Source organism: Rhipicephalus sanguineus, chromosome 8 (assembly GCF_013339695.2).
Source record: "Rhipicephalus sanguineus isolate Rsan-2018 chromosome 8, BIME_Rsan_1.4, whole genome shotgun sequence".
Lineage (NCBI taxonomy): Eukaryota > Metazoa > Arthropoda > Arachnida > Ixodida > Ixodidae > Rhipicephalus > Rhipicephalus sanguineus.
The window spans coordinates 99,013,006-99,039,801 of NC_051183.1; the positions used below are offsets into that span (position 1 = coordinate 99,013,006).

General features: G+C 48.9%; 1 pseudogene; it reads left to right on the forward strand.

The window, feature by feature from the left end:
- The window catches only part of LOC119402244 (uncharacterized), a 70,388-nt pseudogene that overhangs the window by 33,277 nt on the left and 10,315 nt on the right, over nucleotides 1-26,796 (forward strand).

Below are 26,796 nucleotides of genomic sequence, written 5' to 3' on the forward strand. Positions count from 1 at the left end.
TATCCTGGAATGCCTACTTCAAGTACACTTGTTAAGTGCCCACTACGGCATAAGTCTTCCTTTTACGAATCGTCGAAGTGCCCACTACGCGTCCGTAAGGCAACGCGCGAGCCTACGCAGCTGCTCACTTTGTCGATGCTTTTGCAGCTAATGATGATTAAATATGTCTGAGCGCTTTGTAACGGGGGCCTGTGAAACACCCGCTCGCTGCGCAATGCACGTCTTTTGACGCCTGGCGCGATGTTACGCTTCTGCCACGCAATATTACATGCGTTAAGAAGACTCCTTCCACTACGTGACATTTCATATAATGTTTTTTTTTTTTCGAAGCAGTTTCAAGCAATGGCGTGGCTCTGTGGTAGAACACCTGCTTTGCCAGGCAGACGGCCTGGGTTTGATTCTCACTCGAACCGCAGATTTTTATTACTTATTTTATTTGCATCTTTCTCGATTTTTCGAGTCACGGACAAGATGATTTTTCGCCCATAACCAACGACGCCGACGCCGGAATTTCTGCGCAACATATCGTGCGTGTGGGTGACAAAAGAAGCTACAAGTTGTCATCCGCGCCGTGTGCTATAGATACCGTGCACTTATCGACTATCTGTGTTTTGTAGGCAGTTTCACAACGCTTTTTTTTTTTTTACTTCTGTGTGGCTTCGTCATGTGATATGGCTAACAAACAGCATTGCCCGATGTGGGTTGTTTTGGACAAAGATCACACTGCGCTACCTAGCGCAAAGCCGCTGCACGCTGATTAGGTACAATATTTATCCAGGTGATTGCGACTTTCTGCGTGCTTGGCTAACTGAAGTGTGACGATGCGCTGCATATATAGATGTCTCTGTTCATCTATATATGCTCGTGTCTGTTCTTGTGTCATTAGTCTCTTCATCTATATATGTTACACTTCAGCATGCCACACCAACTAGCCCCAGTGGAAGCACAAAGCTTGGCGTAGTGAGAGCGTCTGGCTGCGCACTGCAGACCAACTGTAAACGAGTGCTGGAATACCGCAGAGGTGGCGAAAGGTACTGGTACTGTGTGCTACTGCAGCCTCCTGACGATTGGACATCGTACCTTCTCCATTGTGTAATGTATCAGTTTGTTCTATTTCAATGTATTGTACATTTGAGAGCGCAGTACTGGTCCAGCAACCATGGGCAAAATTCCATATTGTCAGCTCATGGTTTTTAAAGAGGTACGGACACCCATTTTCGAAACTTAATTCACTCTGTCATACAAATCTGCTGCATACAGAGACTGCTCTGGGCAAGTGCGAAGCTCAGTAAGTGCTGAGTCAACTAAAATTTAAATTTAAAGTCAATTAACGCATGGCGCACCTATTGACATCGACACTATGGCGTGGTGTCAGGCTATAGTATCAATTCTGGTGACTCCACGCACCAGTGTGGCTAGTTGCGATGACGTGAGGTACCAAAACATACAAAGTGGCCGCTTGTGCGACACCAACGGAGCTACGGAGCGTAGTCGGCGCAAACGTCACATCTCATGCGAGCACGTGACGGGAAGATACCGTGTCGTGACGTCAGAGTACTCTGGCAACCGAAACTAGCACATAAAGACACGTCGTAATTAATCTTCCAGGGCGCACTCACGCTTATCAGTACATTTTCTAGGCTCTTGAGGGCTTGGCCTTTCGTTTGACGCACGCAAAGAAACAACTGAAAATTTTGGTGTCAGTACCATTCTAGAGTGTACTAGAACAGGGGAGTGCCCGGAACGAGCTTCGAAAAGTGAAGTCCACACAGGGTCAATCCGCTTGTAGCGCTGCGATCGGTAGTCTGCAATGTGCCGTCGTTTAAAAGGTGCGCGCCGCTCCGCCGAAATGGTGCAGGGGTAGAATGCCCGCTTCCCACTCAGAAGGCCCGGGTTCGAATCGCAGCTGCAGGTGGTCGGTTTTTATTCTTAGTGTCACCTTTTCTAGCTGTATTGGTTTTCCTTTGTTTCTTAAAACTAGCTTAAATTGCTACGTGTTGGTTCAAAAAGTAACGCAAAATGTGAAGTAACATAGGAGAAATTTGAGAGCGAGGATGGGATGGATGGATGCTATGAGCGTCCCCTTTAAAACGGGGCGGTGACATGTCTGGCACCAGGCTCGAAGAAAAAAAAAAAAAAGCTTCCTTGTTTCATGTTGGCCTAATACCTTATCTACATTGATTAAATCTATGTTATTATACCAAAAAATATAAATTCACGGTCCATCTCTCTGCCTCTTAAGGCAGAATGACCTTATTTTTCCCCCATTATTTATTTTTGTTCTTTATCTCTACTTTTCTGCCACCAATACTCTAACCGTCTCTTACTTATTTCTATCGCGGACGTGTTCAGCTTTCCATTGTTGTCCCTAAAACCCAAGGCTTCATGTAGACTCGTGCCCACACGTATACCTGGGTGAATATCGCCACATTCAATCAGTACATGTTCCATCGTTTCCTTAGTTCCCCCGCAGCATGTACATTGTTCTTCTTCGTTACTAAATCTCGCTTTATAACTACGCGTTCTAAGGCAGCCCGACCTTGCTTCAAACAGTAAAGCGCTTCCCCTTGAATTATCATAAAACCTTTCCCTCCTTATTTCGTTTTTTCCTTTTCGGTAGTTACTCAGAGCCGGCTTCTTTTCCATCGCTGTCATCCAATAAGTCCTCTCCGTCTCTCTGACCTTCCGCTTAATGCTCCTTGTTGCCATATCGCCCGCACTGCCAGCCGTATATTTACTGGTGAGCCTCCTAGTTCTTTTTCTCCACTGCGTGTCAACGCTCCACTGCGTGTCAACGCGAGCGCAGTTATTTGCAGCGCCACCGCCCGGGATTGAACAAAAACGTAAAGTATGGCCTCCGAGATTATAGCGAAGACGAGACTTGAAACAAGATTTCACATTTTACGTTACTTTTTGTAGCAATACGTAGCAACAGAAGCTAGTTTTAACTTGAAAGAAAGTAAACAACCAACGCAGCTATAAAAGGTGACACTAAGAATAAAAACCCACCATCTACAGCTGCGATTCGAACCCGGGTCTTTTGAGTGGGAAGCAGGCATTCTACCTCTGCACCACTTTGCCGGAGCCGCGCGCAACTCTTAAACGATGACACATTGCAGACTACCGATCGCAGCGCTGCGGGCGGATTGACCCTGTTTGGGCTTCACTTTCTGTACATTGGTGCTGCGGCCGTTCCGAGCACTCCCCTGTTCTAGTACACTCTAACCATTCTAATACCGGTGTCGGACGGACACTCTTGATCGCGATCGGAGCCGATCCGGATTTGGCTCGATCAGGATCAGGTGCTGCTACACGGTCACATTTAATCGCGATCTGCGCATCGGGATCTGGCTCAGTGATCGCGGTTTGGCTGCCGGCCATCTGCACCAAGCTCGTTCCGGAGTATGCTGTACCGTGTTGCGGCGACCAACTTGTTATCACGATAAAGAAGACAGATCCGGATCGATCCTGATCGCGATCGAAAGTGCCCGTGTGGCACCGGTATAAGATGGCTGAAGGAAACCTGGCTCGAGATATCTGCGAAGGTTTTCGCGAAACGGTTGGAACGTACACCTGACAGCATGTCGACGAGTGGAACAAAGAAATGCACCGCGAAAAAAAAGAAAGTGCTCGCTTATTGTAGCTGTACACAGGAGTCGCCGACTACGCACGGCTGGAAAAATTAAGGACCCCATCATTTCCGTTGAAAGGCCGGTACATTTGATGCGGTACTTTTAATGACGTGCTGTTGAAACACTACAATGAAACACGAAGAGTGCACGCAGGTAATTTCTCGGAGAAACCTGTAGCCACCTTATAGACCTGAAATCTACAAGCCCCGTTGGTTTGCATCACAGTCCTGTCTTTTTTCCTAGTCACAGGGTAGGAAGTGTTTGGCAATGCAAAAACGCGTTTTCCTCTAAGGCGGCAAGCAGCGGCGCCGCGTTGTGCAACAGGAAGCATGTCCCATCTCTTAGACGCTTGTCGTCGATGCAATCGGGCTCATCGTGACGCGCCTGTCATGTCGGCCGTCGCGTCGGTTTTCGCGCCCGACGCGCCGCCTGGTGGCCGTACACAACTTCCCGTTACGAAATTGAACGGGCTCACGCGGCGCGCGATCTGACGCGCGCCTTTTAGGCGAGCTAGAGGCGTGCCTTGGACACTCGCCTGTAGCTTGTTTGTGGTTATCCGCTACATCGAAGAAAGTATCTCGCTGCTCGGTTGTTCACGCTTGAATGGCGTCGAAGCTGCCTTAGGCCTGATCGGTTGCAGTGGCCTGTGGTGCCGCAGGCCATTGCTGGCTTTCACGTGCGTGCAAAACTTGCACAACTGGTAGTCGTTTCGTTATACTTGTTGGGGTCTTGTGTCCCAAAACGACGATATGGTTATGAGGGACGCCGTAGGGGAGGGCTCCGAAAATTCTTCACCATCTGGTGTTCTTTAACGTGCAGCTATAGGTACACGGGGCTCGAGCATTTCGCCTCCATCGAAATGCGGCCGCCGCGTGTCGTTTCGTTTCTGGAGAAGTAAGCGCGGTTGACTGTCGTTTGCTTCTGTAGAGTCACGTGTCGTCTGCTTCCCTTGGTTTGCATCGTCTTCCATTGGATTTCCGCAAAGTTTGCTTCCATGCACTGTGGTAAAATTACCTCAGAGGGCTGAAGTTCTTCCAAGCACACGATTCCATTTACTTAGTCTTCTGCTTGCGAAGTGAAGAGACGACAATGAATGAATCAAAAAGTGACACGGTCTCGTATATATTCGCCTAAGACAACCGGAAGGTGAAAGCCATTTTTTTCTTCGTCGTCTTTTTCTAAGTCGATTGTAGCCCCGCCACGGTGGTCTAGTGGTTATGGCGCTCCACTGCTGACCCGAAGGTCGCGGGATCGAATCCCGGCCGCGGCGGCTGCATTTTCGATGGAGGCGAAAATGTCTGAGGCCCGTGTACTTAGATTTAGGTGCTCGTTAAAGAACCCCAGGTGGTCGAAATTTCCGGAGCCCTCCACTACGGCGTCTCTCATAATCAAATCGTGGTTTTGGGACGTTAAACCCCATATATTATTATTATTATTCTAAGTCGATTGTACTGATTCCCGCCGAAAGCAGTCTGAAACTAACGTGGGTTTTCACTGCCTCTGCGATCGGCCCATCTCTTACCAAGCGATGATGCCATGTGCATCAGCTAACGCTACTATATGTGAAGCCATAGTCACGTCATTATGACGCCTCAAGTACTGGCGTTCTCTGACGCCGTGATGACGTCATATGGTGATTTCTCGCATCACTCGTGTTGACGACGACGCCGCCGACGGTCAATTTATGCGTTTGATCAGGCATCTAAGGTTTTTGCCTTAACTTTATTTGGCAGATTAAAAACCTTGCAGGATATGTAAGAGTGGAAGGCTACGGAACTTGTACGCACGGTGGAGGTATACATTACTTCAACTGCCCAGCGCAAGACGCCGTCCTGCAGACCTGCCTAGGAGCTGCCTCAGGGCAGCCCCCTTCGCAGCTCCGAGAAAGACGTTTCTTCTGGAAGAGGGCGTGAACATCCTCGCTCCACGTCGGGGGTCACGGCACCTACGGCACGTCGTGACCGACTGCACGCCCCTTGAATAGGAGGGGAGGGTCCACGTTGCGCGAGCAGCGAAAGCACTTTGCAAAGGGCGCGCACTTTGCAGCCCTTGGTTGCGGACGCGGGGAGCTTAGGCGAACATCACGTGATGTACACACACGAAGCAGACGAAATACCCGTCGTGTCGTCTGCTACAGCCGCTCATCTCCCGACATACTCGGAGAAGCAGGAACGTCACCTGTGACGTAACCCCCGGCGGGTGCGCAGAGCTTGTCTCCATGGGTGGAAGCCATGTTGCTGCGCAATGTGCATCACTCACACTTCCTACGCAAAGCCTTGGAACGGTACGACTCCGCTGTTTTCATCATTTGTGCTTTCTGGCTACCGAAGCGGGTGTAACAAGCGAAGATTTCGCTCGCGGCGTTCTGGAATAGGTCAGCGCCTGACGCCCCATCAACTCCTTAGGACTGCGCAATACGGAAAGGGCTACGGTCTTCAGCGAGCTGTGTATACGTTACATAATCGATAATTGATAATCATCGACTCGACTGAGCGGCCGCTGGCGTGGAACGAAGTGGTGTTTCAAGTCCGTGTACACAATCGGCTCTCTGTTAATTAGGCAGAAGCGTCATTAAAACGCGAGTCTCGTGGGCGTTAATATTTTGCTCGCCACAATGAGCCCAATTCGACTACACCCAGCACAGGCTATACATACAGCCGCGGTCTGGCTGTATACCCTAGCTGTCGTGGATCTAAAGAATTAGTTGCTGACATAAGACTTCTTCACTACGCAATCGAGAAAGAAACACAACGTATCGTATCAGTGGATAGCGGACCATGGCGCGCTATGTATACGGTAACGACCTTGCAGACGAGGCCGCCCGATGTGCCAATTATGGTATCCTTACTGTCGCTACACACTTATCCAGAACCGACGCACCTGGTACATCGCTGGTACATGAAATCCTATATGCACAGTGGAACTCAACGGCCGCCAGAACACAGATATAGACGGGACATAGCTCAGTCAACACAGGCCGCAGGCAGCATCCGTCTAAATGTATCGGTATCTGTGGTATCTGCATGGAGAAGATGTGCTCTGTCCTGTCTCTCACATTTTGTTCTGGTTGCGCGGCACGTTACTACTTATCGCATCTTTTGTTCCTCTGAGCACTCCTTCTTCACGCATGCCTGCCCGCTTCTTGGCCATATGCAGTCTTGAAAGGGCGGGACGGTATACAGAGGCAGGTGCTGCCTGCGTGTGGTGGTTGGGCGTCACGGTCACCTTGTGCTGTGCGCTCGACTGGCGCGGCAGTGGCCCATATAATATGCAGATCATAGCGCACCATATAAGCCATAACCAGGACGCTCGACCCCCTACTCTTCGGCGCTTCTTCACTAACGCACGCTCTCTCCACGAAACAAAGCGATCCATTCCAGGCAGCGTCTCTGTGCTGGTGACCCGAAGAGTCAACCGGTTCCTGCTAACGATACAGTTAACCAGTCTTGGTGGCGCTCTTCCACTTCGTTAAAGGGGTAATAGTGGCTTCTCGTGCCCACGTTTCCTCTGCAGTCTTTGACGCGCGTCAAGGGATAGTTTCTTAACGCTGCGCCGCACCGTCTTCGGGCATAATTGATTACCGGTAATTTGGTACTTAAGCCTAAGCCTCGCAAAGGCACATTAATGACTACCCGATGACGCGTCCGCGTTTCGCGTATTGGTCGTTGATCGCTGCGTATGTTGGTCTACGCGCGCTGAGACTTTGTAGCGGTTCTTTTGTACGTATTTTGGTATTTGGTCGCTGGCTTGCGCGCTGCCGCAGGACCTGGGCTGACCACGTGATGCGTAAGACGGATAACCGACGGTCTATTAAAGTCCATCGGTATCGGTATTAAGTAGATGGTGGTCTGTTAAAGGGTTGGTAGAGCGACCACCCTGGAAAGGCGTTGGTCCCGTGTTCGATGCCCAGACCAGGACCAATTTTTCGGCCACTAAGAAGCTTTGTTTGCTTGCTGGGCTATAGTTGGTTCATTGCAGCATATGTAACAGCGCTCTTTGTCTCGGTCATCGTCCTTTCCAGTTTTGCGCGTTGTTACATATGTTGTTAAGAAGCTTTCTTTCTGAGAAATCCGCATGGATCTGCTTCGCGCTACAAACGGGTGGTTGTCAATTTCCCTTCCTCAACCCTTCCACCACCTTGCGGGATTTCGCAGAACTCATTTCCAATGGTGTGTCGGGATAGGTACTAAGTAGGGGTGTGCGAATATGCGAGTTTCGAATTTGAATCGAATAATTCGATTCGACTACAAATATCTAGTATTCGAAGTTTCGAATAATTCGACAGGACGAATATGTAAAACACGACAAAGACTAGTGGTGCAACTTGGTTAGGGTGGGGTGGCTAAAACTAACACTAACGTCATTACAGTAGGCCTTTTGCTAAAACTTTCAGCGAAATCCTGGTTCAAAAGCGAGCGCATGGTTACTTTAAAGGAGATTGTCAATTCCGCATGTCATGGCTCCAGCCAAGAAGGCCAGGAAACGGTCTGGAAGACTGTCGAACTGCTAGCGTAAAAACATAACCAGCACACTAAGCTCAGACCTTACAGTCAGGAGGTTCAAAACAACTTCAATGAGCCCCCGATCCTGAGAAAGTAGGATTCTTTGACATACTGGAAAGAGCGTGGAGCTGCACATTATCCAGGTGTCGCCAAAATTGCCTTGCGATACCTTCCATCCCTACTACTGAGGTGCCCAGTGAGCGCATGTTTTCAACTGCAGGAAACAACGTAACATCTCGGCGAGAGAGCCTGAAGACAGGTCACGTGGAACAGCTTGTGTTCCTTCGTGACAATTTGGAAGTCTTTCGGTAGCAGTCGCTCACCGCGTTATGCGCTCGAGAACGTGAGCAGATTTAATTTCTTTGTTCTTTCTTTCAATTTTCAATAAAATCTTTTGTATTCGATATTGGATATTTTTGGCCGCTATTCGGCACTATTCGATTCGAGATGAAATTCCACTTTCCGCACACCTCTAGTGCTACGGGATTGGTAACGCGGATGAAGTGATCAAACTGAGAAGTTCGCGGGAATATCACTTTCCCACATAGCGCGGCGCTGCCACGGACGACAAAGGGTTAGGTGGAGGGACGAAGTAAAGAAATTAGCAGGCATCAAAATGAGATCAGCTCGCCTAGGGCAGCATAAATTGAAGGTCGTCGAGAGAGGTGTTTGTCCTACAGTGGACGTAAGGTAGGCTGTTCAATAAAACTTCGGTTGGGCCTAATTGTTACATAATTTTTAAGGTGAAAACTTCAGCGCAAACCAGGACGGACCACAAGGCAGAGATGAGACAAGCACTGGCGCTGCTCAACTGGTTCATTCTTCTTGCAACAGTGGTCTTATTCGTGAGGTTAAATCTTCACCTTAGAACAGGCTGAGGATTAGGTTAAAATGGCTGATTGGTCGAGTTGGTGATTCATAATACTTGGAAATGAGGATACTTCGAGGATTAGGATGGTGATGATATGGGTGATGATGATGACTGGAGCTCGGCGTTCTCTTCTGAACTCGCTCGAACGTTTCCGCCAGACTTTCGAACCAATCCTGTAGTCACTTCGTATTCGCTTACGTTAAATTATTGTCATTTCTGATTGGTTCGAAGCCTCATCAGAATTTCTCTTTAGGTGGCATCGTTGTCGATGTTTCAAGTCCGCCTTTGGTACGCCATGAGCATCTCACCCTAACGAGTCACAGTGGCCTTCGAGGAGCACTGCAACAATGGAGGGTTCCAGATTAACTTTGATTATCTCATTAACTCGCAGTTAACTCTACGTACACGTGCGAGCGCTTTTGCGTGTAGTCTTAAGTCGTAATCAGAATGATGAAATGCTCAATTTAATTGCTTGCGCTTAACCGAGTACCAAACCAGTGAGTCGTGTACATTTGACACGTTAAAGTTCAGAACCAAAAGTACTGAACAGCATGCATCGAAATTGATCTTGTTTGTAACTTAATACAGAAGGTCGCATGCAGGGTGTGTACCCTTGTTCGCTGGAGTACTGGACATTTAATTGTAGTAACACATTTCGCGCATCCCTGTATTTTAATGTGCAGCTGCCTAAACTACACGTCGCAGCTGCAATGCACACTGTTCATTTTGCGGTTTTTACTATACTTCGTGTTTTTGTATCCCTATACATCAATTACGAGGTTCGTTTCTTCTTGATTTTTTTTTCTTTGTGGTCCACTTACAACAAACGTGGGATTCCACAGCGAAAGCTGTTGATAATCGTTACTTGTTAAAGCGCTTTTCACCGTATGTATACGTCTGTGACCGATTTTAATAGCGAAATATCCAAGCGTGTTACTCAAGTTATCGTAATGTTGCTGTTCGGCTGTATACACGTATGTGATCGCGGTATCGAGCGCATATTGGCTCGTCACACTGCATTTCCCGTCGATAGAAGTGCGTCAGCGCTGAATAGCCGTCATTAAGTGTGTTTGTATTTGCCGCACCATTTTCGTCCATTCATATAAGGCAGACGGTTGTTAGAGAAAAAACCCAACAACCGGATTCGCTAGCGCGTTTTACATATCGTAATATAAACAAATCACTGCGCATTTGTTACTCGCGACAACCCGGACGTTGCTTAAGTCTTGCGGTATTTTCTTTTTTTTTTTCTTGATTTCTGTAAAGCTCTGTAAATTATGTGGCAAACAGAACAGCCGACGCGGACCTGTGAACTCACACAGACGTTTATTAGCAGCCGCATGATGCCCAGAGCTGTAAGATGGCTCGTTCGTTCCTGGTCGAACGCGCTCGCACAAAGCTCGTCTTCTTCTTGCAGGCTGAACGCGGGAAATTCAACAGCTCTATGCTTTCGTTTAATTTCTTTCCCCTAATATTTCTCCCCACTTAACGGGAAGTTTGAGCCTACACTTGATATGTTCGTCCCTACGAGGCCAATTAAATGTACTGCACAAAGCCTGAACCAGTTTGCTCAGTGTATGACCCCGTCCATTTCTGTTTGAATGGTGAGCGCTCCCCTCTGAACTCCCTCTCTAATGTTTTCAAGCTTTTCATATTTGTTTATTTTACAATCCCCGGCATTGACCCTCACCTCTGCTTAGACCGTTGAGCCACATCATTTTTATTAAAGTTCGCTCTCTCTCTCATTTGCATGTTAAAGGAAACGGCGGTGGACGCGTTCTACGGCGGTTGCCCCAGGAACCACAGGAGCATGTCGTGTTGTACCTTATCTCCAATTCGATAAAATGTGACCGTGACATTCTGACCCCCTCAAACAGATGTAAACGCTGACTTATTGCAGATGATCAAGGCTGGCGACACGCGAACGAAGCCGCTCGTGGCAGGCACAGTTCAGTCCTCACTTAGGCTTACCGTTCATAATCGCTGCCGAGCGAGGTATATTCAAACGGCTTGCGGACAATGTACGATCGATAGTTGGATGGGGACAGCGGTATGACTTATGAATGTTAGACACGAGCTTGAGTGTGACTGAACGGGATGAGTAAGTAATACATTCGTCATCGTCATCATAACGTTAATCTTTTTTTTTTATGTTCACAGCAGTGCGAAGGCGTCCCCGTGCAATATTCAATTACCCTTTTCTTTTCCGATTGCTGACACCGTACTGCATTTTCTTCGGAAAGCTGTTCGTGTCCTCACTGCGGTTTTATGAGAAACACCGGCTTCAGCGACCGACTGTATAGTCCAGTTGTGAAACTTGCTGTGTCTTCGGGCAGCGTTCTCTCTCTGCCTCTTTTTCCCCTCTTTCGAGTCTCCTTTCCGAGGCCTTCCTACATAGGGTAGCAAACCGCACGCTAGTCTTGTTGACCTGTTTGTTAACCTTTCACCTCCCTTTTTTTTTTATTCCTTCTTTTGCCATCACACTATTACCCTTCTATTGATAACGCTATAATCTGACTGCAAAGAAAGAAAGAGTGCGAAAATCAAAGGTCAACCTTGCACTAAGGCAAATCACTCCGTGGTTGAGTCGTGCTTCCTCAAGCATTGGATACCGCCTTGTTTTCCCTCATCTTTCAGAGCCAGATTATATGCACGTCAACCATGCAGACGGCCATCATGTTCTATTGAGCCACGCTGAGCCGAGATTCCTTGCTGGCCTGCTGCAAGAGCAGCGTCCTTCCCTCTATACCTTAATCTCTTCCATTGCAGCCCGACTGTGTCGCTTAATTATTCTAATTACATTCCACCGCCTGTACCGCGTGCTACGCTAGTTGCGTCCGAATCCGCGTCCTGTTAATGTCAACAGGAATATAATCCGCACCCGTTTTCTCTCTAGCCTATACTGCTGTATAATTTTACGCCTACCGTGTTTCGCTCCGTCGCTTCGCACTTGGTCCTTGAGATCTTCTCGAAACGTTATCATTCTAAATTTCCCAGTAGCAGCAGGTCACGGAGGACATATATTATTACTTCGAGCCTATAAAATATCCTGTAATAAAACTCTCCGGATTCAGCTCCGTATCGCTAGCGCCGGTAGAGCGGCGCGAATTGTATAAGCTTATTTTTCAAGGTTAGCTGCATAAGCTCCAGGTCACGACTTCTGGTGGATTCACTCTTAGCGTACGTACTATGGCCCGTTTTATCGCGAACGCGCTTGCGCGCCGGATGATCGTCGCAGCGAAGCCTTTGTGGTGCGATGTTATACGAAGTGGTCCGATGCTCTGTATTCGCTTAACTCGTATGCGTTAGGATAAACGGGTACAAGATCTCTGCGCGTGATCTTTTTGACCTTGTTGTAGGCATGCGTTATGGGGGGTCCGGAAGCGATCCTGTAATTTAGCTCTTAGCTGCACGGACCGTTAACCTAAAAAAAAAAGAAAAGGTAATTGCCGGTTGTTGTATGCTTGATTGCTAGTATTATTGCTTTGCAAATCGCTAGACGTGTCAAGCAGTTACGAAGCCAGTTTTTGTTGGCAAATATTTGATGGAGAAAGGTGCGACGTCTTTTATTGCATATAACGCTGCATCACTTCAACAGTTCGCACTGCTACGAGAGCTGCGGTTTGTCTAAATCCAAATCTGAAGATGGGAGCCAACAGATGGAAACACACGTCCGCGGGGTTACGGTGCTCGACCGCTGACCCGAAGGTCGCGGGTTCGATCCCGGCCGCGGCGGTTCGCGTTTCGTTGAAGGCGAAGTGCTAGAGGCCCACGTATACTGTGCGATGTCAGGTGGTCTAAATTTCCGGAGCCCTTTACTAAGGCGCGACTCGCAATCAAATTGCGGTTTTCGCATGTAAAACCCCACAAATTATTTATATACAACTTGCATTGCGTTTGTCCAAATAGGCACGAAGTATACAGCGGCAGCGGTTCGTTTTACGTTCCTTTTCTCGATTTCCATCTTGCGTTCCCCGACGCCACTAAATTTGCTCGTGCGATGTATTACAGCAAAATGCGAGAACATGTCTCGATACACGGAAGTTTCCGGAACCTTGTATTTAATTTGCTCCTCTGCCAAATATAGCGGGGTGTTCCTTCGTTCGCTTTCAATTGGCCTCGTCCTCGGAAGGGGTCACACTCGGGGGTGCTTTTCTTTTCCCATCCTTGACACCTTCTTGCGAGCGTTTTCCTGTGGCTCGAAAACACCGTTTGGCTTTCTTAATTCCTCTGCCAGAGTGCCGTCTCGCGATGTGCCGAGTTTTCCTCAGGATACAGCGCGTGCGCGTGGTAGCTCCGTATAGCGTATACAATACGGAGACCTTATGGCTCGGTGCGGTAATTTCACGCCGCCGTCTCGGGCTGCCGGGGTTTAGGAAAGAACTGCAGATATGTGTCAAGGAATCGCCGTCATTAACGGCTACACAGCTGCGGTTCGCAGTCGTCGATGAAGGGAGGAAATGGCGCCCGCGTTGCTTCGACGAAAGCAATAATTATGCGGCTCTTGTATTAGCTATTGCTCTTTTCGCGGACGCTCTCAATTTGAAGTTCACCAAGCTGGCAATCTGGGCTCGTTGGTAGTCCATTTTTAAGAACGGTGAAAACGCACTGGAGACGTGTGTGTTCCTTCTGTGTGTCGTCGACTTCAGTGCGCGCTTCTACCGTACTCAACTTGAAACTCATGACTGTTTCACTTGTTGTGGTGTTTTAGCAGCGCCGGTAGCACCGTAACGTGTGAATGTATTATGATCCGAGAAAGCTATAACTGCATGCGCGAGCTGCCCGATGCGCATGGTAGCGGGATGGGATAAGAGCGGCTAATGCAGGTCCCACTTGCAGACTGAAATACTTACGCGCCCACCAAGGTGGTACGGCATTATTGGAGTGTTTCAGCAGCGCCAGTTTATACGGTGCGGCAAGTACGGCAAGTACTCACCGCACGGTAAGTACTTTCCGTACACTTTAAACGGAAAAATAATGATACCGTAGACACTAAGAACTGTGACTCTCTTTTTATAGATGTGAGTCATATGTGTGGCACTCCCTTTAGAGAGGCACGTTGGCCCTCTTTGTGAGAGTCGTGGAACGCGTCGACTTTCTAAAAGAGAGTCAATGCACGACTCTCCTAAAGAGCGTCAACTTGCCTCTCTAAAGGGAGTGCTGCACATGTGACTCTTACATGTATGAAAAGAGTCAAAGGACACCTTTTTTTTAGAGCGTATCATAAACGGTACGGTGCTGCCGTCAGTGCTCAAAAACCCCTTTTATGGCGTTTTAGCAGTGCCGCTTTACCGTGCGGTAAGTATTTCCATAGGCGTGCGCAGGGTTCCCCATCAGGGGGGGGGGGCAAAGGTAGGCAAAGGTTCACCGCAGCGCCCCCCCCACCCTACTAAGTCACTGTATGGGGCAGATTTTGCGCCCCCCCCCCCCCTCTTAGGTGATTACGGGGGCGGCTGCCCCCCCCCCCCCCCCCCTGTGCGCACGCCTATTAGTATATCGTACTGTCTTGGACGGCACGTAGCTTTTTTAAACGTTTTAGCCGCGCGAGGAGCTCATTGGGTACGGTGTAATTTAATTATATTATCAAAGTTCGAGCTAGTTTTGATAGAGGTCTTTCAGACTAAAAAAAGCTGGGCGCCGACATCGAGGGCACGGTATTTCTGTACTTACCGTACGGTAAACCGGCGCCGCTTAAACACCCCGTACGAAATAGAGTACCGTCATGGTGGGTGCGTCGCAGTTTAAATTTGCGACTCCTGTGCTAGCCGCACTCATTATCTTATCATATTAGCTTACTCATCGAGCAACGCAACTCGTGCAGCTACGTTTCGTGTAAGCGTGGTGTACGCTTACACGAAACGGCACAGGCTTTTGCTGTGCGAGATCAGTGGGTCTTCGCCGTTCAAACGAGGCGAGTGAGTCGGCGCGACTCAGCTTCCAACAAACGCAAGACTTTACGCACGTGCCCACACATCGACATTAGTCACGCTCGCAAACGCATCTTGATGAAGAAAATGCGCACGTGGTGGTTGTTTACAGCTAACGCCGGTTTCGTTTTCTGTATGTTCGCCCAGAGTGAAATGAAACGATTCCTATCGCAGCGGACTTTGTGCGGTGTCGACGCGTGCCGTATGTATACGTGACTTTCGTAAACCGAAGAGTGTTTGCGCATGCGCATTTCGTGCGCACGCACTCCGCTTCACGCGTGCACGCATACATATGGTCTCGCGACGGCTTGCTTGTTATTCACGCGCACGATCCAGCACAGACGGCGGCATAAAAAAAAGAGAGAGACCGTGTTTTTGTTAGTTTTGTTTTCGATTTTTCTTGGCGCGCTTTGGCGTCACCGCGTGCGTTGTGTGCCAATGGCGCGGCGAGACTACCGGATTCATTCGAGTATAAGCTGATCGATTGAAATCGCGGAACTTATATATATTATATATGGATATTCCTGGCAAGAATTCTCCACTAATGCACAAACATATTGGTGGCATTCGTCGTGGAAGTTTCACAATTGACAGTTTGTGTGTGTGTTTGGGGGGGGGGGTATATTTGTTGTAGATACGCTAGTCATCATCATCATTATTATTCTAAGCTTATTTTATGTTCCCTGCAGGAAGAAGGCCTCTGACAATGATATCCAATTTGCCCTGTGCTGCGGGAGCCGATTTCATTTTATTGCTGCGAATTTCTCTCATTACTTCATCTAACCTTCTACCGTCCCTGGCTACATCTCCCATCTCTTGGTATCCATTCTGTCGCTACAATTGGCCGTCGGTTATCGGTCCTTCGGTTATCGGTTATCGGTCACGTGACCTGCCCAGGTCCACTTCTTTAGGTGCGGAGCACCTTATGCGCTCGGGCTGTCGGCGTCTCCTGTCGTCGTGGCCCGTCGCGGCGTCTCCTACCGTCGCCCGTCACGGTGAAGCAGGTGGCAAATAAGACGGCGCGTCGGCTCAGGAAAAGCTCTGTTTCTGCGATGGACGCTGCCTGCAATGGGCACTGGACGCTGTCTGTAGCATACTGTGAACTTGGATATCTGTGAACTTGGAATGCATTCTGCTGTTTTCCCGTCTCTTAGTTATACCCATCATATTTCGTTCCATCGCACGCTGCGTGGTTCTTAACGTTAGACTTATGTCAGAAGAAATGCGGTATTTGGCTGCGGCAGCCGTTGAAGCACGCTCTGGGGGTTGTTTTCCGTCGTCTCTATTCTTGCGAAGGTCGCGATGATACTCGCCGCCATTGAGGCGAGGATTGGGCGAGGAGGAGCGGTGGTTCTGAGAAAGCGAGATTTTCGTGCCGAAAAGGCGAGCTCCGTTACGCCGGCGACGCCGTGAAAATTGCGACGCCTTTCACGCCATCATCGTTCGCGTTTCGCGCTTCGATGCACTCATTTTCTGAGGCTGCGGGATTTGCGCCTTGAAGCTCGAGGACGCCTGTTCGATTCCCGACCGCGCCATAGATGTGACGATGTTGAAGTGGAATTGAGTGAATCGAAGCTTAATTAACGGTGGCTTAATTCGAGTATTCCCAACCAAAGTTTGTGAAACTCTTTTGTGTGTCTATGTGCGTATGTGACTGTACATACCGTTTGTGTGTATATGTGATTCATTGTATATACCATAGCCATCCACCCGACACCCGGAGTAGCAATTAAGCCAGGCGACAAACCAGGCTAACCTCTCCGGGATTTTCATTAAGTATTATTATCTTTCTCTCCCCAGGTTACCGTCGCAAGCACTTGCTGACGACGTCTTTTTCGACTGCTTATATCGGTATACGGTCGGATACAACTTTAGAAGTGTGCGGCATTTTCTGCTCAATATCGGATGCCCACAAGCCTGCCCACAAGCCTGCCCCCAAATCCGCCACGGTGGTCTAGTGGTCATGGCGCTCGACTGCTAACCCGAAGGTCGCGGGATCGAATCCTGGCCGCGGCGGCCGCATTTCCGATGCAGGCGAAAATGCTTGACGCCCATTTGCTTAGATTTAGATGCTGTTAGACTGTGAACCAGTGCCTGAGGCCCGTGTGCTTAGATTTAGGTGCTCTTTAAAGAACCCCAGAGGGTCGAAATTTCCGGAGCCCTCCACTATACGGCGGCCCTCATAATCATATCGTGGTTTTGAGACGTTGAACCCGAACAAGTAATTAAATTAAGCCTGCCCCAATGGGCGCGCGCTCCAGAACGGCTGTGTAATTCGAATTAGGTTTAATTGGGACAATAGTGTGAGCCATAACGCAGGCCGCGCATTGGCGACGCCTACAAACAATGCCCCGTACTACTAAACGCCCGACACCCATGAGACCGATACCCCTCCTCAGTGCGAACTTTGCGGCAATCCGGGAGATTTGCTATACATCCTTTTCACGCGCCCCACCTTCCTTTTCTGCTTCCGATTAGATGAGGAGGATTGCGCTTCAGGGTATTTCCTTCGCTTTGTAAAGGTGTTCTCCTCACAGTGAGGCAGCACCCGCGTGCCCTATGGGGGGTGCTCGCCCCCCGCGTTCACAACATTGGCAATAAATGTTTTTCCACCGCCTTCAGAGTGACCACCACCTCGCGGTGAAATTTGTAGAAGCGATTTGCCGGGTTCATTGAAAGCAACAAAGCAAACAATTCAGAGCCGAAACGTGATCGGTCGAGCCCCGCTGCATTTGACAGAGAAACGCGCAGCAGGGGAGACCGTCCCGATCGTCCTCGCGACGCGAGCCTCTCTCTAAGGGCGCCAAGCAAGAAAAACAGGCAGTAAATTGCGGTGTCGGTGCGTCGTAATCTACGCTCGGCCTGTCTCGGCACGCACGTCTTCAGTGCATTGACAGGCATGTGCACATGACGGCAGGGACCCGTGCAAGAAGCCTCACTATATACGTATATAACGCCTGCTTTATCGTCTCTTCGGCCTGTCGTCTGTCACGGACGTGTCGTCTGATCCAATGCATATCAACGTGCTTTGCGTGTAAAAGGCGAAGCCAAGTCCAAAGGATACCGGAGGGCTTGGGACTATATCTGTAGAGGTGACAGCGATCGTGACGCATTTTATGCTTACTCGTCCTCCTTTACTTTGCATACTGACCCGTCCGTAAAGTTTATCACTGCATGCGCAGTGACTTCGTTGGGCGGTTTGCGCCGATGTCAATCATACGGTGGCACTGCTTGCGCATAAATAATAGCGTACCTTCGTATATACCCCGTCGTTCTTCCGCCCCAATTCGACGATTGTTGGCGCTGAAATCCACATTTGTAAGGCTTTCATGAGCAGAAGGTGGGCATTCACGAACAAATGAAACGAGAACAACAAAAAAAGAAAAGTGGAATATAGGTATCGCTAGCGATAACTCGGAGGCACTACCTCGGACCGCTAATTATGTGGTTGCTAAAGATTGTAATATCAGGCCTTGAATTAACCGTGCAAGCCGAAATCACGCTTATTCGATGCCTACAGGCGGAAGCAACAACGAAACAAGCTCTAGCTAACTCTTCAACTTGATCTTGCTTCATATGAGTGAGTGAGTTCAATATCGGTGTGCACGCTCGTTTCCTCCATCGGCTTTGCACGACCTTGGCTCAATACCCGCGCTAGCCAACCTATAACCGGCGGTTCAAGGTAAAAACGGGTTAAAAGCCCGTCCACACTTGTGATCTGTCTCTCCTCGTGGTTATCGTTAGCAGCCTTAACCCTATCGGTAACGTGATTTGCAAAACGTTCCGCTCAGAGGTCGTAATAAACGGGTACCCCCAGCTTCTACCGTGAGTGCATGGTATATCATCTCATCCCTTCGACACGAAATGACCCCCGCTGAGATGGTTATTACTTAACGCGCGTCTCACTTTCTCTGCGGTCGCTGATTTATGCGAGCCAGTGACCGTGCCTGCCTCTGAGTGAGGATATCCACAAAGCGCAGTCGAAAAACAGCTGCGTGGGCATAACGGGTTGCTAGTCAAAGAAGCTTGCTTTTAAAGAAGTCAGGTCACGTACGCAGCGAGTAAAACGAGCTAGTGTCGGGTGGGCGGGCATGACTGCTTCAATTGCGTGCTTGGTATACGAGCGAGCCGAGTTGAACAAACTTTCACGTGGGCCGCAGTCTTGTGTGGTAAGAGGGCGGGTCGCAGTAGCGTCATGAGGTGCCTGCCGTCCATTGGCACCTGCCGCTTGGGTGGTCAGATGCCGGAAACTCCTGCATAGTCACCGACAAAACTTTTGGAGGTGCCAGAGAGCCGTTCGAAGGCTGCCTCTGGGACACTAGACGGCGCATTGCGCGTGTCGAGGCTAGAGTTGCTATAAATGGCTCCTTTAGTATTGTAGGAGTTGTCATATATGGTTCCTTTAGTGTTGTAGGAGTTGCCGTATATGGTTCCTTTAGTATTGTAGGAGTTGTCATATATGGTTCCTTTAGTATTGTAGGAGTTGCCGTATATGATTCCTTTAGTATTGTAGGAGTTGCCGTGTATGGTTCCTTTATAGTATTGTAGGAGTTGCTGTATATGGTTCCTTTAGTATTGTAGGAGTTGTCATATATGGTTCCTTTAGTGTTGTAGGAGTTGCCGTATATGATTCCTTTAGTATTGTAGGAGTTGCCGTGTATGGTTCCTTTAGTACTGCAGGGGTTAGCGCATATGGTGCCTTTAGTTACTATACCCAGTTAAAAATCGCAACATAATACGACGACAGAAAAAATAGGGTGTGTTGTCGTACTTTGAGACATCGTATATATGCTATCGTTGCCAGGTGGTCTGTCGTGAGGCTCTGTCGAGGGCATCTTATCTCAAGAGATTTCTGTAATGCTACAGTTAAATTATTCGAGTTATATCAGGGACACTTCTGTTGTGACGATTCGGAGCCTGTTGTGAAAACACGCATTTCTGCAGTCCATAAACATTCGTAGCGGCACTTCAGCCCGCTGTTGTAACAACACACGCGCGACAGAATTCACTTCAGCTGTCACGACAAAAAAGTATCTCGCGCAACAGAAAAGTCTGTCGGTACATCGGAGATCTGTATTCACTACAGAAAAATCTTGTTATAACCGCAGCAAATCTGTTGCACTGACGGTAATTTCTCTTGTCATTTTCAGCCATAGACCTTGTTGTAAATGACAACATAATATGCCATCAGGACATCAGAACTTGTCATCAGAACTTGCCGTCAGAACTTGCCGTCAGAACTTGCCGTCAGATCTTGCCGTCAGAACTTGCCATCAGAACTTGTCATCGGAACTTGTCATCGGAACTTGTCATCGGAACTTGTCATCGGAACTTGCCATCGGAACTTGCCAACAATAATCAGAACTTGCCATCAACTAGAGCTGTTTTATATGGCTCATATAGTAACTTCTGTTGAGGCTACGCTGTACGATTAGTGAGCGCGTGCGCGTCCTATATTCGCTCGTTTGCCTGCCTCATTGCTTATTGATTGAGCATAGGCCGCGCATGCGCACAGTAATTGCCCAGCGCACATGTAGCCTCAACGCGCGCGCTTCGCCTCCTGGTGTCCCAGAGGCAGCTTTCGAACGGCGCTCCGGCACCTCGCACATTTTTGTCTATGGCTGCATGCACATGGCTCTGGCTGTACCGCACAAGTGCAGTTGTATGTTGTAAGCACAGTCTCCTCAACATCGACAGGTTCCTACCTACCTAACAATTCTTAAATGTCAACTCTGTCGAATGACCTGTTACTGTTCTCGGTAATTGCTCGATCGGATTGTAAGTTGTAAGGTACCATTTTTCCTACCATGACTTTTTGTCTACCTTTCCGGATTCGGCAGAAGGGATTTTCAACGTCAAATTCAGCTAGCATATAAGTAAATGTAAGCATTTGATAAACTCATTTGTAATAAGAACAACATGTTAGTTAATTCCTACATTATTTATCTACCATCTCTCTATTTCTACCTTCAGCCGCCGCAGTGGTACAGCTGTTGCGGTGCTCGGTTGCTGACCCGAAGGTCGCGGGTTCGAATTTCGATGAAGGACCATCTGGTGCTCGTTAACACCAGATGGTCGAAATTTCTGGAGCCCTCCACTACGGCCTACTTCATAATCGTATCGTGATTTTGGCACGCAAAACCCTATATATTATATATTTCTACCGTCGTAATTATTGCATACCACTTTCCTGTTCCTAAGGCTTAGCTCATCTGACAGTCTTCCGTATAGAGCTGACGTGGTTATCCGATCATTCGTTATCGCTCGCTCCTAGTGGATCTCGCGGAGAGACATTGTGTGTTCACATACGCCGCGGGCAGAAAAACTCACAGGATACCTCATGCATTCACATAAGACGACTCGAAGGCGAAAGCCATCTTGTTTTTTTTTTTCTCATTCGATTGATCCGGCCACTGACCTCCATTAAAAAGGCTGGACGGCGCATCCCCGCTCTGCGAGGCAACGTTTATAGAACCAGGTAAGTTGCAAAACTCCCCGCGTCAGCCAACCCGTCGCGCGGCGCCAGGGCAGCTTCCGGTTTGGTGGCGCTGGCGGCGCAACAAGCTTCCGCTAGCAGACGAAAACGCGTAGTGTGCGTGGCAAGACTCCGAGCCAGCCGTTCAGAATGGGCTTCGTTGTTTACATCGCCGACTGTATATTATCGAGATTTTTCGTTGCGCTGCCGCTGCAGCGTAAACCTGAGTAATATTTAGCAGCGGTAGGAAAAGTCAGTAAAGCTATGGCTTTCTAGACTGCCCACGATAACTGATGCTTGATAGCATAACATACGAGTCTTTCCATTACCCTATAAGAAATTAACTATATGACGCATTCCCGTAGCGTAATTCTTTAGCTAAAGTGGATGCTTGGGCGTGTTGGTACTTCCTTCTTTTCGTTTTGGACTGTGCAAGTATTGCACGGTGTTAACGAATAAATCTTTGTTGTAAGTCAGCGCTGTTGTTTGTGCATTCCTTTTTCTGGTTGTCCGTCTTTTTTGCGCTGTTTTTTTTTTTCCGATAATTCTTCACTTTATATTTTTTGAAGTGAGGCGTTTTCACTCTGTATCGCGGCTGTCGTTATTCGCAATCATTGAGCGGTAAAATCGCCGCACGCCACACTTTCAGTCCTGCTACGGAAAAAAAAAAAAATCTATTATTTTACGTACGCACGCAATGCAGTGAAACGATTTTCGAGATATGGCATGTCTGTTGTGATGCACACAAACGGCACGATTTATTTGCAGTCTCAAGCATTAAACCTTATCACAACAGCTCCAATTAAGTGTAAAATATTATTTACAGCACGATTTTTAGAATCACTCAAATCAAGGCAAGTTCGGGAATATCGTTGGGACGCATCCTTCCACAAGGCTCCTTTCCGCTGGCGATTTCAGCCTTAATTCTTCCCATAGACCATGTGAGTGAAAGTGTTCAGGATGTCTTCGTCGTGAAGGTGCATATCATGCACACATACGTGATGTGTCGGTCAGTTTCTTATCCTCACGAGGAATGGCGCGATCCCACGCCACTCGCTGGTTCGTTTCATGTTTCACTTTTTCAGCGCTGAAAAGCGACGCGGACACCAAGCGCTGTGTCCGCGTTGCTTTTCGTCTTTGTTCAATTGTGCGCTCAAGAAGTGAAACATGAATTACCAACATGGCCAAGCATACGCTCTTTCGCTGGTCCGGATCACGCGGGGCACAAATAGGGTTATCAACCGTCGCGGACTTCGCGGGACTGTCCCGACTTTTCATACAGAGTCCTGAACCGTCCCTGTCGGGACAGCTATATGTCCGGGATTTATTCGGGACCATCCAGTGAAAAATTTTTATGTGATGCAAAGCACACCCGACAACGCACGTCACAGAACACGATGTTCTGGCGAATAGCACGCACGAAGCAATGTTGCGGTGGCTGGCGGTGGATTCGAAGGTCTTTAAATACTTTGGCTGAACTTCGGCATGAAGCGCGACAACTTTTACGAGTACACTCTCCAGCAAGAGGAAATGTTGCGAGCAGCACGTAGCCAGCTGAAGTACAACTTCAAGAGGTCGAAACAATAAAGAAACAGTGGATTTTTCTGGAATATACCGCAACTGAGAAAACTGACTTCGCTGGCTCCCTATGTTAGTTTACCCCGCCTCCCTTCATTGAAGAGTTAGTGACCCTAGGCACAAAAGAAACGTCGTGGTGTCTCGGATTTCCTGTAACCGCTCGTACAGCCGGGAACACAACATGTCGGCATGGTGAAGACACGCAGCACATCCGAAGCACAATAGGGCGCGGAAAGCGTAAAACTGTTCACGCAGAAAGCAGCCTCCACTGATACTAACGCGCCGCAACATTCACCGCTGGCTGAAGAGAGTGGAGTGAGTGAATCCTGTTGCGACAGCAGCGCCACATCTGTCGCTGATAGCGGCAGCGCCGCGCAACATCGCTCAGTTTTGCAACTGACCTGGTTCTATAGACCGTTTTCACGGAGAGGAGGAGCGTAGCCTCGAACCGGTGTATTTTCACCGCTTTCTCTCTCTCCACCTCGGCCGACCGCTGCCGCTGGTGTGTGCGGATTCCCGAGTTTTGCACTGCGTGGTGCGTGAGATGTCAGCGTGTTTCCATTTATCCACGCGCTGAAGCAATTGTGCAGCCGCAAATCGAAATGTCGGACGAGAACAAGTCGACAAGCTACCACTGCGCTGTGTTTGGCTGCGGCAACAACAACGGAAGCCTGAAAGACTGGCAGCCAAGGCATGCGAAGTGCACAATGCTTTTAAATGTCCTCGCTTCTCTCAGGTCGCACGCCTTCTTCTCCCGCAAATAGTATATTATATGTGGTGTCTTCACTTATGGCCACATTTTCAAGTCATCACACCAGCTTGTGATTGCGCTTGCGTGCTGCTACACTTTATCATCTGCACCAAAGAAAACCAATGTCAAGGCTGACGATTAATACACAAAATGTTTGCCCAAGAGTTGTCCGCTCATAACATCAACCTCTCTGATTTCTATGCTACAGCACATGATTTACAATGCCTGCGGCTAGAAAATGTTCCATCTTTGTGCGTGCAATTTCGAGGTTATCGAATTAGCACTTTCTAATCTACATGACAGAAAGGCCCGCATGACATGTGTGCTTTGGCGCAGGTACGCGTCTTGAACGTTTCGTCGAGAGCACGTTCTCTCTCGACTTGACAATTTTGTGACGATAACTAAGGTAGCGTTTATGACAACCGCACCTTTTTTTTTTTTTTTCTCGCGACAACCTGGGTGTCGTGAATAATCGGCCCACGTTCGTTAAAGCCAGGTCGTTACTTGGACACGTGCGCTCGTCGTAATGCTTCTCAAATACTCGCCAGAAAACAAACTGACAATAATGTTACCAAAAGCGGGCGCCCTTTCGGCGTATCGCTAGTGGCGGCGGCTCGCGCCGAAGCGAACTTACGCCATGTCATGCTTCCAGATGTGCAACAGGCTTATTTTCATTTTATCATCGTGTTGTTTCTACGCCGAATTTTCAGCTCACCCGTCGTACATCTGTTTCTTATCCCGTGCAACGATCACAGGCCACAAGCTTTTAACTACGACGGCGACACGAATGAACACAGGCATCGGTGTTTGTGCTCCTGTCGTTCCATGAACATTGTATTGCGACGTGCTAAGCGGAACCAAATGACCTGTTAGGGATTAGAGTTACGTTTAACTTGCACAATCACGGCACGGAAACCCGAGAGTCATCTCAAACACTAATGCGCGCACCTAGCGCGCAGCCGGACAATGTGTTCGCTCGTCTCCATTTACGTTTCTCCGATTACTTCGAGAGTTGTCCTAAATGTTAACGCTCTCTTATAGCGCATATTTCAAGAACCACACCGAGGTCAGCTGTAACAAAACATACAAAGCATTTGCCAATTTACAGATGCTGCTTAAGAACTGTATTGGCATTCTTCTCATCGTCGGCGCTGCTGCGGGAACGTCTCGTGGGCCGCCGCTGCTTGCTGTTTCAGCCATTTTGAAGCTGACGGCTAAGCGATTGTTTACCAGCGCCTTTAAACTCGCGAAGCGTTGCTCTGTTTTGCCCGTGTACCGCGAAGAACAGCAATACCTTGTGAACTGAGCGTATACACGCTGCATAAACCGCCGCCGAACCCCACACACCGGAAGGGCGGCGAAACATCACAGACGCTAGACGGCGCTGCGGCGGTGGCGAGCTTTAAAAATGGCAGCCTCCTTGTGAAATTGGTGTATAAACGTTGCTGCGAGGCGGGCGCTCGTGAAGTTACCGGAAGGTCCCCTGTTTGTCCCGGAAGCTGGCGTCTTCTGTCCGTCTCAGTCGCACAATTCAAGTATTCTCGGGTGGCAGCTGTTGTTATGATCGTTTTTCTTTTTTATTTTTTCAAACTCTGCGATTACGCCTCACTGTAGACGCCGACGAACGCTACACGAAAGATGACGAACGCCGTGCCGACGCCGTCCGAATGCGGCGGAGCGCGGCAACGTACAAAATGCGTAAAAAGTAATGCAAAATTGAGGTACTTAGCGTGAAATGTCTTTCCTGGCGACTTTTCCGGTCTATTCGTACAGTTTACTGCGCTACAGGCAGGTATTTCTTTAAAAAAGAAGAGAAAAACTCTCTTCCGGGACAAAAACAGCGGCTTCCGGTGGCTTCACGCCCGCGTGCTCGATGCGCCATCCAGCTCCTCCTAGTGGAGATCAGTGGATCCGGCTTTCTGCACCTAACATAGTTTTGCACTGACTCCAGGATCGGAGGCACCTCACCTGGTTTTGCATTGCCTCCGTGATCGGCCCACCTTTGACAAAGGTATGATGCCATGCAATGCCGTCTGCATGTGACGTAACGTCACAGTGACGTCATGATGACGACGTCATAATGACGTCACAAATTTTGGCGATCTGTGACGTCATGATACGTTATATGGTGGCGTCACACATGATGATTTTTCGCATCACACGTCCCCGGCGCCGTCAACGCGGGACGATGGTCAGTTGCCGATGCCGACGGTCAATTTTCGCGTTTGATGAGACATCTAAGGCTTTCGCCTGAATAGTCGCTCTTTCCAGTCACTCTTCCTGAAAGGCGATTTCCTTGTAGAGCGAAAGCTCTACAACATCCGCTACGAACAAAGAAAACGACTTCGTGCATGCGTTTCGCCGTGGAGCTCAGACAACGTCAATTTCCTCCTCGCAAGTGCGTCGTTATAGCAACGGACATGCGCAGTGTCGGCTTCCTCTCCTCTCCCGCGCACTCCGTCAGTCGGCGACGGCCGCGAGCCGGCGGGCGCGTGCGCGTCGAGACCTCAACTTCTGTCACGTGACCCTCGCGCCAGCTGTATCTGCCCGCGAGCGCTATGGGCCGCTGTATCTGCTTAATTGGCGTCTTCGACTGACGATGTATCCAACTGTCTCAAACGTCCCTCTCGCGAACTATACACTTGCGATTCTCTTCCGCCATTCTGTCGACTTCTTAGCTTCTGGTCTTCCTTGTCCCTCTGTCCCTCTCTCTTCTTCTTAAAAAAAAGACATGTCCTGCTCTTGCAGGCACTGACGACACATCTTGTTGCCCACCGGCATTCCGCTTTCTTGAACAGAATGAAATGGTCGCTTATTATCGAGAACGAAGATAGCGGCGCTAAGCCGCAGGGATATGGGAGCGGCAAGTCGTTTGTTTGCGATAACATCGGCGCTGTCGGGCCGTTAATGTTAGGGGCAAGAACGAGAAGATGTGGAGTACCACCTCTTGATGTTCGACCAGGTGGAACGGGTGGCGTGCGGCATGCGAGTCGTCGATACGCCGGAAGGGCCGCGGGGGGACGCTGCGGAAACCGTGCCACCAGGAAACGCCAAGGGGTT